The 16,477-nt window shown below is 36.6% G+C and overlaps 1 pseudogene; it reads left to right on the top strand.

Annotated features, from left to right (window-relative positions):
* Nucleotides 1-2,708: 2,708 nt before the first annotated feature.
* On the top strand, nt 2,709-6,915 carry LOC141499014 (ETS homologous factor pseudogene; annotated as a pseudogene).
* The last annotated feature ends 9,562 nt before the right edge of the window (nt 6,916-16,477 follow it).

The following is a 16,477-nucleotide window of genomic DNA, read 5'->3' as shown; positions in this document are numbered from 1 at the left end:
GGATAATTTGGGAGAAGGAAAAAATTTAGAACTTACTTTACCCTTTTATATGCCAGTAAAATTGACAAGCTAAGTGAAATGGAAAACTATTTACCCAGAATATCAATTACTCAGATTAACAAAAGAGGAAATATGTTATTTAAATAACCTTATCTTGGAAAAATATAATTGAATAATCTATAAATGAACTCCTTAAGAAAAAATCCCAAGGACCAGATGGATTTGCAAGAGATTTCTACTAAACTTCTAAGGATCAATTAATGTCAATGCTATATAAACTATTTCTAAAAATAAGTAAATTTCCTCACCTATAAAAGAAGGGGCTTTCACTAATATTCTAACAATTCCCTTCCACTTCTAAACCTAAGATTTTATGACTTTCTATCATTTAGTGGAAAAACAACGACTGTGATCTTTACAGGCTTTGTGTTTATAGGGACATTAGATGATAGTTCACCCAATATTTTCGTTTTACACATGGGGAAACAAAGTTCTAGAAAGGTTGAATGAATTGCCTATAAACACATAAATCATAAGAGGTGAAAGTGAGATCGGGAACCAAGGTTTTTGAAATGAGATCCAATACATTTTCAATTGCATCTTGAGACAATATTTACTAAAATTGTTAACATCATATATGTTCACATCAACTAAATGTTAAATGTTATTAATGGTACTTAAAATGTATGAAATATTGTTATATAATGTCTCTTTATTTATTCATTTAAATATATTTATTCATTTAAAAATAAAACATAGGAACTGATAAAAATAAAAAAATATTTATTCATTTAAAAATAAAAAATAGAAACAGAAGTCTTACAAAATTTATTTTATACCACAAATATTGGTTTCATGGATAAAGCAGATAGAGCAAAAAAATGAGAAAACAATAGACTTATTTCCCTAATGAATTTCAGTTAATAAATTTTTAAATAAAATTTTAGCAAGTAAATGACAGCAATTTGTCCCAAGATCATAGACTATGACCACATAAGGTATATACCAGAATTTCGGGGTTAGTTCAATATTAAGAAAAGTAGAAGAATACTGACCTAATGGATAATGAAACAAAGCAAAAATCATATGACTTTATCATCAAGTGAAGAAAAAACCTTTAGAAAATATAACATCTGTTGTATTAAAATACTTGAAAGCACTGGAATAAATGGAGCATTTTCTCAAAATGATATGTAATATCTACATAAAACCCACAGCAAACATTATCTTTAATGGGAATAATAGAAAAGTTAGGATGTCCATTATCATTCAATATTGTTTTTAAAAATATTAGCTAAAGCAATAAAACAGGAAAAAGATATTGGTAAGTAAAAATAGACATTGTAAAAAACAAAAATTTCATTCTTTGCAAATGATATAAAAGTAAATTTAGAGAACCTTAAAGAATCATCTAAAATTATTTGTTAATGGTTTATTAATAATTTTAATATATTTGTAGGGTTATAAAATAAACCCACATACATCATCAGCATTTCTATGAATTATCAAAAAAAAAAACCCTGGAGGAAGATTTAGAAAGAAAAATTCCATTTAAAAAATACAGACATTAAAACATGTTGAAAGTTTACTTTCCAAAATTAGCCCAGGGACTATATGAATGCAATTGCAAAATACTTTTCACATAATTAGACAGAGCTAAACAATTGGATAAATATTAATTATTCAGGGTACACTGAGGCAAAATAATAAAAATGACAATTCTAACTAAATAATTTAATTATTCAGCACCATACCAATCAAATTGCCAAAGAAGTATTTTAAAAAACTAGAAAAAAAGAATAATGAAATTCACCTGGAAGAACAAAAGTTCAAGAGTATGAAGGAAATCAATAAAACATAATTTCAATGAAGGTGACCAAAGAGTACCAGATTTCAAACTATACAACAAAGTGGTAATTATCAAAACAATCTACTTTTAGTTTCTTATATGATATGTTTTTATGTTCTCCTTTGTAAAGAAACATATTTATTTTGTTTGGCATTAAGTACAAAATAAAAATAAATATTTTACTGATAAATAGACATTCAAAGCAAGAAACCACAACAGAGTTGTGGGTCCATGTTATAGATTATGTACATGATATACAGTTGCAAATGACCATAGTAATCTAATATTTGATAAACCAGGAGATCAAAGCTAAGTAACTAATCATTGGACTAAAAATGTTTTCAAAACTGGGAGAGCAATTTGGCAGAAACAAGGAATAAACCAATATTTCACACTATACACACATACACACACACACACACATACACACACAAAGATATAGATATAGATATAGATATAGATATAGATATAGATATGTATATATATATATATATATATATATATATATATATATATATATATATATATATATATATATATATATATATATATATATATGGTCAAAACAGACATAAAAGGTGATATTAAAAGTAAATTGGGATTTTCCCAGTTGGTGGCCTATTGCTTAACATCTTACAAAATAATTTCAAATTAATGTCCTATGCATTCATCTTCACTCTTAGGAGAGCTGGGAAGTGATAGCTAATACCCCACTAAGGCTGGTCATAACCTCTAGGAGCTAGGCTGTCTGTTTCCCTGTGGCCAGCCTCCTCACTAAAGCCTGATATTGCATTTCCTAAACAAATCTTTAGTTAAATGAGACATTGACTGAGCGGACTATTGGATCCCCTTACAGATCATGATTTTGGAAGGAAGTGTTGTAATGAATCTCAATTCCAGCATCTTCTCCACCAACAGCCAACCTGGACAGACAGTTACCCCACGTGCTATGATGTGGAAACTGAGTCCCAGAAAACTGGATATAGCTGCTACCAGCCTTACATTGAAGAAATTCTGACTGCTACCCAATTAGGCACAGCAAGAAGATTAGGTGGCAATGTGTGCCCTCCAGTTTCCAGCGGGTCACATGAGATCCATCCCCAGTACTGGACTAAGTATCAGGTGTGGGAATGGCTCCAGCACCTCTTGGATACCAACCAGCTTGATGCCAACTGCATCCTTCCAAGAATTTGACATCACTGAGGAACATTTGTGTAGCATGAGCTTGCAAGAATTTACACGAGCAGTGGGGGCAGTTGCTCAGATCCTCTATGACAAACCTGCATCATCTCAAGTAGAATGGCCAGTGTGGCAGTGACCCATTACAGTCCACCCACAAAAGAAGATAGCACAGTAGAAATGATGGACAGCAAAACTTTCTGCCGAGTTCAAATCTCTATGACAACCACTGGTCATCTCCCGATTGTTTCACCTGAAAAAAATCTCACACCAAAAAACATAACCCTCGAGGGACTCACCTGTGGGAGTTTATCTAAGATATTCTGCTGAATCCGTATAAGAACCCAGGGTTAATAAAGTGGGAAGAATGGTCTGAGGACATCTTCACATTCTTGAAATCGGAGGCAATGGCTCAGCTCTGGAGCAAGGAAAAGAATAATAGCAGCATGACCTACAAAAAGCTCAGCCAAGCTATGAGATACTATTACACATGAGAAATCCTAGAATATGTGGATGGATGGAGACTGGCATATAAATTTGGGAAGAATGCTTAAAGATGGAGAGAAAATGAAAATATTAGGGCTGTCGGAAGACAGATCAAAGCACACACACACACACACAGCCACTCACAGATACATATAAGTGCACACACGCACACACACACACACACACACACACACACAAACACAAAACAAACACATGCACCCAACAACAAGCCAAGAACCTCTGGGCGTAAATATTTCAAAGACTACTTTTCTCCTAATTATATAGCATAAGGAAAGAAACAATCTACATCTGACTGGAAGAAGGAACACTACAGTTATTAAATTTTTTTTTTACTTTGAAGTATGTACTGTATGGGGAAAAACATACACAGTTTTCTGTGAAATATGATGCTGAATGTGGTTATGATCAATATTTGCCTCTTGTCATGAAGTTCATTTCTGTTGCAAGAATAATATGATTCTCAACCTTTTGCTACCTGCCTAGAGGATGAGGAAAAAACAAACAAACAAAAAAGAAATCAGAGGTCATTAAATGTTGTTTTTTAAAATATGAGATAATTTAGAATAAGGTGATGTGTTCTCTGTGCATGAGGATTCCCAAGTGTCCTTCCTGGGAGAGATGGATACAACAGCTTGACTGTACAATGGAATAGCTTTGATATGCTGGGAACCCACTGGATCAACAATGATGAACCTGAAGGATTTAGGGAGGTTGGACTTGGTCTCTAGGTGATCAGGTAATTGGAGGCTGGGGATGATATCAACTCCACTGTGGTCCCCTCACAACTTTAGCTGATCGAGTGTAATGAGGAGAGAAAGGTTAAGAGAACAATTGAATCAGAGATTCTGAACTGGGTCACTTACTGTTCCTTTTTCCTGGCTGATAGGTGAGAATCCCGTGTCTTAGCTTTTTCTGATGTCCATCCTTTATTGTGCTTATTCTAGGTTTTATAGGGAGAATCCAGAGCAGGAGTGAACACTATGTTGAGAGAGTAATTGATGGTTTCATTTGCACCCTAACTTGGAAAGCAAAGCTAAGAGGTGCCCTTTAGCTCAACTAAAATGGGGGAGGGGCTCCAAAAATTGTCTCTTAGGAGAATGAAAAATAAACAACTTTCAAAACCTCAGATAAAAATGCTTAAGAGAGGGGCGGCTAGGAGGCTTAGTGGATAAAGCACCGGCCTTGGAGTCAGGAGTACCTGGGTTCAAATCCGGTCTCAGACACTTAATAATTACCTAGCTGTATGGCCTTGGGCAAGCCACTTAACCCCATTTGCCTTGCAAAGAAACTAAAAAAAATATGTAAGAGAATCAAAGTCATGTGGCAGTGGAGTTTCAAAGGAGAGTCACAATTATTGGAGGGAATATGTGTGTGTGAAAGAGTTGAGGATATGAGGTAATGAGAATAATTTCTGAAAATGAAAATTTCTCCTTGTTCTTTCCCTCTTGGCTAAGCTCTTCTGGATTTATTTCTCCTTGTTCTAGCTTAGATGACTGGCATTCTACATTTTGTTCAGGAAATAACAATAACAGAATGGAAAATATCACATAGTGGAAAGGATACTAATGCTAGAGTCCAGAAAGACCTTGGATCAATCACTTCTCTGTCTGGGCTTCAGTTGCCTCATCTGTAAAATGAGAGATTTAGCCTAGATGTTCTCTAACATTTGTGGCAGTTCTCATTTTGTGATCATATGACCTTTTTTTATTATTGTGACATGCTACCAGGGTCACCTCCAGCTGTGGAACTAGAAGGCTAAGCCATAGTTCAGAGGCAGAGGAAAATAATTCAGTGATAAGGACTCTGAAGGTGGAGCCAGGTTACCCCAAGTCTTCCTGTTCTAGTTTTTGACTTGCTCCATGCACTTGATCTTCCTCTAATTTTTCTGTCCCATTTTCCTGTTCTGCAAGAGTACCAGGATTTGTTGCTACCAAAATTATGAGACCCTTAATTCTCTTAAATTCCCCAACACACAGTAGGCACTTAGTAAGTAATAATTGATGAATATTTACTAATAGGGTGGAGGCAAGAAGAGGGTGCCTTGACTGAAAGAGTGGTGGGCTTGGAGCTGGAACCTGTACCAGCTGAATTTTACTTTTGTCTGATGGTACCCACAATCTGACCTTGATCCTGTAGCTTTGTGGTCTGGTCTGTAGTTTGTCTATTGACAATTACTAGGTGACTGAAGAAAGAGGCAAGAAAATAACAAAGTTGGTGTGGCTCTACTGAGGACATCCATAAAGATATTAGCTGACATTAAATAGCTCTTTAAGACTTCACAAAGATCTTTCCCTACACTTTATTATTTGATCCTCACAATTGCCTGGTGAGTTGGGAGTTATGCAACTTTTATTATTGACCTCATTTTATGACTGATGCTTGGGAGAGATGTAGGGACTTGCCAATGGATCCATTGGAGGATTTAGCTGAGTCAGAACTAGAATTCTGCTCCCCTGACTCCAGGGTCAGAACTCTTATCCTCCACACTATAATTCATTTCCTTCTCTTTGACATATAAAGGCATATCTTTCATTCTAAGCAAGGAAAAGAGCTCTGAGGGAGCCTGTCTTCCCTTCTCTAAGTCTTAACAGAAAGTACATATCACTTTTTATTTCTGGATACCAAAAAATGGGCATAATGTGTATAGGGGAAGGTGTTAAAAATATGTAGAATAGAAGCTCCTTGAGGGCAGGGACTGTTCTTTGTATTCACAAGGCCCAGCACAGGACTTGATGTATAACAGGTGCTTAATAAATCTTAATGAATTCAATATCTTCCATGGAAGAGTCAACTTGCCCAATGCTCCTCTTTGACCTTTCTTTGGACTTCTTCCTTATTATTATTATTATCCTCTTCTGTTACTTGAGTACCTAGCTCTTATTTCCTCATACTTGAGACTTTCTGACTTTTTCCTGAGGTGGGCCATTACTGCCTCAGTTAATTGCTCTGAGGAACAATATTCACTCTACAGGTGTTAAGTAGAGTTGAAGTATGCCAACCCCAAGTAAAAAGATTGCTACTCATTAATTGGTAGCACTCTCTTACTTGTCACTGAGTTCCTATTTGAATAGGTTGGGGTTTTAAGTTCTGTTTCTCAACTGACTCCATTTGGATTTTATACATTTTATCTGGGCTGCCTGTTTATGACCTGGAAAACCCAAGGCAGGAAGCCATGCCAATTTGAGTGCTGAGAATGAGAGCCTCAGTGCCAAAAGGGGAGAAGGAGGGGGAATGTCCTAGGGGTGTATCAGATCTCTATTCTCCTTGGAGAATTGACTTCTGACTTACAGCTTCCTAAACTTCTAGATTTAGAAGTAGGAGGGATCCCGGAGGACCAACCTTGTTTTACACATGAGGACACTGAAGTCAGAGACGAATGAATGGTCACACAGGTAGGATTTAAACCCAGCATCTCCACCAACAGAGCCAACACTCTTTAGGTTTTCACAAGACAATGGGGTTAAGTGGCTTGCCCAAGGCCACACAGCTTGGTAATTATTAAGTGTCTGAGGTCAGATTTGAACTCGGATCCTCCTGACTCCAGGGCCGTATGCTATCCACTGCACCACATAGCCGCCCTAAGCCAGCACTCTTGACAGGTCTTTGAACTGAATGGGGCTGAGAATGGTTCATCCCTGCCTATTTGTTCAGTCACTCCTAATCCTCTGACCTTACTATTGATGCCCTGGATGCCCTCACAAAAACTGAAAGAGAAATGCTTTTTCAAATACTTGGTCTTGTCTTTTTTTTTCCTCCTGAGTCAGGGAATACTCTTGGCCAGTTCAGATTTTCTAAGACATTACTGGTTGAATCTGAAAGTACCTTAACCCAAACAAGCATACGAAGGGCTCTCTCTGACATAAGGAACCTCTGATTTCTTGTAAGAGTAGACTAAGCAGATAGCATCATAGTGTATATCCCTTGAGCATAGACTCATCTCTTGAAAGAGACTGCCTTTAAGGGCTGAGTTGGAAGGGCTTCAATTTAGGAAAAATCCAATGCAAATTTTTTCAACTTTGGAACAGAGGCAGTGGGATGATTTTTTTTTCCAAAGAAAATCCACCATCTTCTGAGTGTGGCATTGTGAGATTTCAGCATTCAAATTCTTATGTGGTCTTACAGGAAAGCAGACACTCATCTTGTCAACGAGGAAGGTGCATGTTGGTCACAAATTCTACTACCTTATTAAAACTGTGATTCTTAACCTGGTAGGCAAAGCAGCAATGAACCTTTAACCAAGTTTTAACCAATGAAGAGATGAATGTATTTATATGACGTAAACTGCTATTTAAATGTAAAACATTTCTAAGCTCTCTTAGTTTATTTTTTAATTTTAAATAAATTTTTTTTAGGGCTAGCAATGGAAGTTTTAGCATGGATGTGTAGAGTGGTTTTGCAAGAGTGTGGTCTTTCAAATGTATACTACATATAAAATGCTAAGTCATGAATACTGTTGTTCTATTATCCTTAAGAAACTGGGATAAAACTCATAAGCTAAGGACTCTAACTAAACTTTCTGTAGACAGAACCCACAAAGGGACCCAGCAAGGCAGTTCTCCTACTCAAGGTAACCTGGTAAAGAGCAGAAAGGCTCTGCTCCCCGGGGTCAAAGGGGTGGCCACCCAGAGCCTGCCAGAGCGAAAGGACTTCAGCCTCCCAGAGGGGCTGGGAGCCCCAGGGCGCTGGGAGCCCCAGCTCACAGCAGCAGGGGAGTCTCTGGAGCTACACCCCGGGGAGCACTGGGCACAAAGTGGGGGAACAGCGAGGGGGACCTCTTCCAGAGCGAACACTGGAGCCCAGCCCTCAGGGCACACAGCAAGAAGCTTGGTCTTTCCACAGCCCAGATACAGAAACAGAAGCAGGCAGAGCAGGTAAGCAGGAGCCCCCAGGGCATGAGACCTTTGAACTGAGGGAGGGGAGTAAAGAGAGACTGCAGAGCTCTGTCCTCTGCCCCTGGAACAGAACTCTGGGGCTCAGAACACATTCAGATCCTGATTGCAGTCTAGGCCACCCCATAGAACAGCAGGGCCCCCCCCCACCTCAGCCCCGTGGCAGAGGGGGCACTTATGGTCATTCACAGACTAGGAGGGAAGATAGAACCTCACACACTGAGACCCTTTGTGGGAGTGTCCCAAAAGCTCAAGAATCACCCCAAAACGAGTCTCAGGCTGGGAAAATGAGCAAGCAGAGAAATAAGAGGAACACCATTGAGAAATATTTTGCAAATGAACCCAAGAAGGTTCAAAACACTCAGTCTGAAGATAAGGAAGCACAAGCACCTGCATCTAAAGATTCCAAGAAAAACAGAAATTGGGCTCAGGCTATGACAGAGCTCAAAAAAGACTTTGAAAATCAAATGAGGGAGTTAGAAGAAAAACTGGGAAAAGAAATGAGAGAGATGCAGGAAAAACATGAAAATAAAGTCAGCAGACTAGTCAAGGTAATCCAAAAGAATGCTGAAGAAAATAACATGCTAAAAACCAGCTTAGGTCAAATGGATAAAACACTTCAAAAAGTTACTGAGGAGAAGAATCCTTTAAAAAGCAAAATTGGCCAGATGGAAAAAGAGATAAGAAAACTCTCTGAGGACAACAAATCCTTCAGACAAAGAACATAATTCAAGGAGATTGATGAATTTACCAGAAATCAGGAATCAATACTTCAAAACCAAAAAAATGAAAAATTAGAAGAAAATGTGAAATATCTCATTGAAAAAACAACTGATATGGAAAACAGTCTTAGGAAAGATAATTTAAAAATTATTGGAATACCTGAAAGTCATGATCAGGAAAAGAGCCTTGACATCATTTTCAAAGAATTACTACAGGAAAATTGCCCTGATATTCTAGAAGCAGAGGACAAAATAGAAATGGAGAGAATACACTGATCCCCTGAGAAAGACATCCAAAAAAAAACAACCCCTAGGAATATTATAGCCAAGTTCCAGAACTCCCAAGTCAAAGAGAAAATATTACAAGCAGCCAAAAGAACACAGTTCAAATATCGTGGAGCAGCAGTCAGGATCACACAGGACTTAGCAGCAACTAAATTGGAAGCTAGTAGGGCTTGGAATATAATATACCAGAAGGCAAAAGAGCTTAGAATGCAGCCAAGAATGAACTACCCAGCAAGGCTGAATGTCCTCTTCCAGGGAAAAAGATGGACTTTCAATGAACCAGGGGAATTTCAAATGTTCTGTTGGAGTGGCCAGAGCTGAACAGAAGGTTTAATCTTCAGATACAGGACTCAGGTGAAGCATGGAGGAGAAGGGGAAAATATGAGGGAGTTAATGATAATGAACTGCATGTATTCCTCCATAGAAAAATGACACTGATAATACTCATATGAACCTTCTCAGGTAATAGAGCAGGTAGAAGGAGCTTTCATAGATGAAGCACAGGAGAAAGCTGAATTCGAAGATAAAATATGGTGTAAAAATGGAGTCAATAGAATAAAGGAGAAATGTAATGGGAGAAAGAAAAAGGAGAGGGGGAATAAGCCAAGATATTTCATATAAGATTTTTCTTTATTACAATGAGTTATTGTAATGATATGGAAGGGGGGAAGGCAAGGGGGAATGAGGTTAACCTTTGCTCTCATCAGAGGTGGCTAGGAGAGGAAACAGCATATATGCTCAATGGGGTATAGACATCTGGAGTAAGCAGGAGTGGGGAGCAGGGGGAAAGGGTGGGGATGTGAATAAAGGAGGAGAGGATGGACCGTGGGAGGAGAGTGGTCAGATATAACACATTTTCTTTCTTACTTATTGCAAGGGGCTGGGTGGCCTGCCTGAAGACGCATAGCAGGGTGATTGTTGGATGTCTGAGGGCATATTTGGGCCCGGGTGCTCCTGGCTCAAGGGCCAATGCTCTGTCTGCCACTCAGCCACCCCTACTATTATTACTATTCTGTTTTATTTTGGGTCTGTTTTTTCTTGTTTTTGGTTTTTGCAGGGCAGTGGAGATCAGGTGGCTTGCATGTCACACAGCTGGGTGATTGTTGGGTTTATGGGGCTGGATGTGGGCTCGGGTGCTCGTGGCTCTAGGGCTGGTGCTTCATCCATTGTGCCACCTGGCCATACCTACAATTATTTCTATTATTTTTTTAATTTAAATTTTTTTTCTCTCCCCTTTACTTTATTGCTCAAGCAAGTCTATATTTATGGGGGGGGTATTTCATTTACTCTTCAACAAGAATATTTTATTAATGTAAAAAAACATTTGTACAAAATGAGAATAAAAAGAAAGAAAGAAGCAAAAAATAAATAAATAAAAAGTCCTTTTCAACCTTGAAAAAAAAGAAACTGAATAAGGTTTTATCCAGCATTTACTATATGCATAATATATAGACTCTTATCTAGTTAATCCAGTCCTATGCATATAGTATGCATTGAATAAATACTTGTGAATGGGAAAAAAAATGTAAATTGGGAAGTATCTAAATACTTCAGTTCTATGGATAAGGGAAGAATATTTGAACTAACACAAGATAGAGATGATCACAGAAAGTAAAACAGACAATTTTGGTTATATGAAATAAAAAATATTTTGCACACCAAAACTAATACAGAAAATTAGAAGGAAAGCAGGAAATAGGCAAAAGAAATACAAGCAAATTTCTCTGCTAAAGACCTCATTTCTTTCTTCATTTTTAAGGTTTTTACAAGTCAAATGGTGTTAAGTGGCTTGCCCAAGGCCACAGAGCTAGGTAATTATTAGGTATCTGAGATGAGATTTCAATTCAGGTACTCTTGACTCCAGGGCCAGTGCTCTATCCACTGAGACACCTAGCTGCCCTTAAATACCTCATTTCTAAACCATATAGGTAATGGAACTATTCCACAATTGATTAATGGTAAAAGATATGAACAGGCAGTTTTCAGAAGAAGAAATCAAATCTATCAATAGTTATATAAAAATGCTCTAAATCACTACTGTCTGGAGAAATGAAAAGAAAAAATGATAAATGCTAGAGGGGATGTGAAAAAAATCTTTCTATTGCTCAGTGATTAGAAATCCTACTTCATATTCTAAGATAAACCCTCTAAAATCTGAATATGTTCATAAGGCTTTTCTACATTGTTTTGTAATGATATTATTTCTTAATTGTGCATAAACACCATTTGAAAGAATAACTTTTGCATGCATATTTTTCTACCTGAAAAGGTTGACCTTTTTCAAAAAATATCCAATGACAAAAATTGACTTTCTACTCTAATTTTATTCTATATTTGTAGTCATCATCTAAACCTAGTTAGAAATGTTTACTCTTTCATAAAAATATCCATTAACATACTTCAAAAACATTTTATATTCCTTCATCATCTTAAAAAGGAAAATATGATTCAGAAAAGTTATATATGCCCTTTTATAATTTTTCAAAAATACTTTTATTATGAACTTATCATAAAATGAGCATTTTCTTATGCAAATGAGAAATTAAGAAATGAATTATACAAGAGACTACAAAACTTTATTAGTAGAATTTGCTTTTCCTAAATAACACGGTCTAGTCTTTACATATTGCTTTATGGTTTGCAAAGCATTTTATATATGCTACTTCCTTTAGTCCTCACAGCAACCCAATGATGAAACTGAGACTGGAAATGGTTATAGGACTTGGCTGGGCTCTCACAGCATGTAAGGCAAGATTTGAACCCAGGTGTTTCTGACTCCATGTCCACTACTCTAATCACTGTACCCTGATGACTTCAAAAAATTCCTTTAAAACTTAAATTTAATATTGAACTTTTAAAGTTATGCTATTGTCTGAGTTTCCTTATAGTTTTTCTATTCTCTTCCATATTTAAAACCTTCAATGACTCTCTTTCCTATTGTGGGGCTGGGCAACCTTATTGATAGACCCTTCCTCCTCCCTCCCAAAAGGTCTCCATTAAAAAATTAAATTTTGATAGAGATATATACAGACTCATTGGGTCATATCCAAAAAAAAATGTCATATCTCATTCTATACATTGAATCCATCACTTTTCTGACAAGAGGTAGGTATCATGTTTTATCAGTAGTCTCTATAATTCCATTGTTATGATGAAAATTGTTCCCCTGGTTTCATCACTTTACTCCTTATCTTCCTGGGTGTATCTGAAAACTTCCCTTTCATTATGCCTTATAGGACAATAATATTCCAATTTATTTCTCCATATAACCTGCCTGACAAGGCATCACCTCCCCAATCTTCTTCAAGGGTGAAGGATAAACAACAACAATAAGCACAACAGCAATAAATAACCTCCAAAAGCCTTACTTTTCTCATCTGCAAAATGAGAGGAATACACTGATGACCCCTGAGGTCTCATAGAATCTATGATACCATGATACTTGTATTGTAATGAGACAAAACCTTCTTGTTTCTTAGGCAGTCTCAAGATCTGCAAAGTATGGACCAGATAACCTCTATGGTCCCTTTCAGCTCTAAATCTGTCATACTCTTAAAATATGTACATGAGGTGGTCACTTGATAGTTTTCTCATTGGGTTTTCAGATATCTATACCTTTGGGTTTGCTCATTTATTTCAACATGACCTCCCATGGCAAGTTTAGTTTCCAAGAAAGGACCACCACTGGTTAACTTAATGAAGATGTGAGAGTGACTCCACTTAAGGGAAATAGACTGGCCCAACTCATCACTACAACTCTAAAGACCTCATAGGTATGCATATATTCACCTGAATCTAGCCACTTTTTATAATAGGTTTAGATGGTAAACTAACCTTTTACTTAACATAAGGCATGGGTAATTATAACATCACAAGTACTCACATATAAAGGTAAAATCAAAGATGTTTGTCCTTCATTCTCATTGAAGACCATATCAGAGATGTGATGCCCTGACAAGCACATGAATTAGATTTGAGTGAGGGAATGCTGTGCTAAGTCACCAGCCTCACTTTCTCCTCTAGAATCATCTGGGTCCAGTGGCTAGATATGAATCAGGATGACCTTGGATGCACAGCAATCAGGGTTAAGTGGTTTGCCCAAGGTCACACTTATTAAGTTGCTAGTGTTTGAAGCTGGATTCAAACTCCTGTCACCCTGACTCTGTGGTCAGTGCTCTACAGAAAAGATATATATAGATCAATAAAAATCTAGATCACATCCTGCCACAGACTGAGGAACACCTTAAAAATGACCTTGTTTGGAAACACATTAGTAAGGAATATGCAGTGCTTGAGATAACTCACTATGCAGGACTATGGGCTTTGATGTCATAAGAGCATCCAGGAATATCTGGACCACATAAAAACCACTTCCTTAAAGACTGCTCTACTTCTGTTTGTTACTACTGAAGCTAACAAAAAATCCTTTTCTCTTTTAACTCTTGGATGAATGTAACATTCACAAAATCTTTCAATTAATAATCACTTTTAAATGTGCTCCTAATTTGCCTGTCACTTCCCTTTAAGCTCATCAGACAAGTTGTCTCAGCTATACAGATAAACCCAGTTAGTTATGCACTCATCAGTGTACTGTATTGCCTAAGTAGTTTTTGTTAAGCTGAATTAAATTCAAAATACTTTCAAAGCCAGTTTTTCTCTTCTACTTTTCTCTCTCAGTCCAGAAATGGTTGTTGCTGTTGTTGTTGTTGAATCATTTTTGAGTCATATTCAACTCATCATGATCACATTTGGGGTTTTCATGGCAGAGACACTGGAGTGGTTTGCCATATCCCCCAGTTCATTTTATAGAGAGGAAACTGAGGCAGAGTTATGTGTCTTGCATGGGCTCACATACACATAAACACACAGGTAGGAATTGTCTGAGGTCAGATTTCAACTGGTAAAGATGACTCTCCCTGAATCCAGACCTGGTGCTCTGTCCACTGCACTATCAAACTTATTTCCATAGATAAGCAATAGCTCACATCGAAGTCCTTATATAAAGAGGTTGCACTTTTCAGTAACCAAACAAGAATCTTATAACTGAAATCTTCTGTCAACTGATTGCTCCAGATCCTTTTCTCACAACTCCAGCAGAGCTAGTCTTTCTTTTTTCTATATATTTCTTTTAGGTTTTTGCAAGGAAAACAGGGTTTAGTGGCTTGCTCAAGGCCACACAGCTAGGCAATGGAGTTAAGTGGCTTGCCCAAGGCCACAAGGCTAGGTAATTATTAAGTGTCTGAAACCGGATTTGAACCCAGGTACTCCTGACTTCAGAGCCGGTGCTTTATCCACTATGCCACCTAGCTGCCCCCAGAGCTGGTCTTTCTACTCAGTGTTTTCTTCAATTTTTCACTTGACAAATTCTACATCCTTCAATCTTTTACTACTTTCAAAGGTTTAAATTATAATCTGTGGCACTCTGTTACTAACTTTTTACTTATGAAATTAAAAATTCACCAAATCTCTCCTATAATTTTAAAACATATACTTTTTACATTCATATGCCACTATTAGACCAATCATTCTAAAGTTACTAAAAATTTATTTCATTTCTAATTTTGGGTTCCTTTTTTTTTACTAGTACAAATGCTGCTAAAATGTGTTGGTATATAGGGATACATGCATCCCTCTTTTTTATCTCTATCTTTGAGTTTCTTGGGATATATTGGGATATTATATTGAGTAGAAAAATCACCAAGTCAGAGTATAAAAAGTTTAATAATTATTTTCCTTAATTTCAAGTTGTTTTCCAGAAAAATAGGAATTACTTATAGTTCTTCCAGCAGTTTATTATGGCTCTATACATAGTCCTATTAACCTTAACTGTAGCATTTTTTTTCATTTCTGACAATTTGTTTGGTTTGATGTAAATAGACAAAGTTATTTTAACTTGTGCTTACAGAATTTTTTGACATAGTTGTTCATAATTCACCATTTTTCTTTTGAAAACTGTTCATATTCCTTAATCCCTTATCTATGGGAAAACAGATATTGCTGTATGCTGAACAATATCTAATTGTATCTCAAAAAAAGGAACAGACAAACATATTTTTAAATTTAATCTTTAATGTTAACATTTTTTCCATCACTTTCTTAAGTCTAAGTTGACAATCAAAAAAAGTCTGAAATATAATATAAATATATGAGCATTGAATGCATGAACTGAAAATCTAACAATTGACTCTCATAAATAAAGTCAAATGGTTTCAACAAGCCCATCATGAATATCTCTTGATTAATGATGGTAAGAACTTGAAGGAATTCTTCTGGAAGATTTTGTACTAAATGGTCTTTTGAGGTCTTCTTTGGCCCTGTGATTCTGATGCTATAACCCTAACTGAGTTAGCCCTTACAATCCAGTTGTTTGCAGAAGGTACCCACTAGTCAGACATCAAATTCCTACAGGGTAGGAGTCAAGTGCAGGGCAAAGGAGACCAGCAGACCATATATGGCATGCTGTTGGGATTTTGCTCACCACTGAGCTATATCAAAATGAAGATATGCCAAGAAGGTTACCCTGGCAGGATGTTTCTTTGTTAAATGTTTCTAAAGCTTTCTTTAAAGCAATATAAAATTGTATTTGTGTAGCACAAATTGCTACTCTGCAGGTGGAGTAATTGCCACAGTTCTGCACCATTTTCATAGACACAAACTCACCAAAAATGTGGGGAAATTCACATGCAACAGAGAACTATATGAATTTCCACTGCCTTGCTCTTTAACTAAATACTCAAAAGAAAATAATGCCATATCATTCTGAGGTAAGACTTGATGTACTGAAAAAAAATCCAATTCAGAAAAGAAGTTTAGATGAGAATAGAGACTAACAATAATGATAATAATAGAGTTTCCTGGGAATTTTATTTTCAGAGAGAATATAGATTTCATACCCAAATAGTCATAGAACACCTATGTTTTTAATTTAATGTTATTTGATTTTCAAATCCAGAACAAGTGTTAGATTTTGGAAGCTTAATTCCATGTTATAGCAAACTAGTTCCATGTGGGATTCATGAACAGTAATTTGTTTGCAATGTAGTTTT

The sequence above is a fragment of the Macrotis lagotis genome, chromosome X, assembly GCF_037893015.1.
Source record: "Macrotis lagotis isolate mMagLag1 chromosome X, bilby.v1.9.chrom.fasta, whole genome shotgun sequence".
In the NCBI taxonomy this organism is placed as follows: domain Eukaryota; kingdom Metazoa; phylum Chordata; class Mammalia; order Peramelemorphia; family Peramelidae; genus Macrotis; species Macrotis lagotis.
The sequence above is the reverse complement of the archived record's forward strand: the minus strand, read 5'-3'. Positions and strand labels throughout refer to the sequence as shown.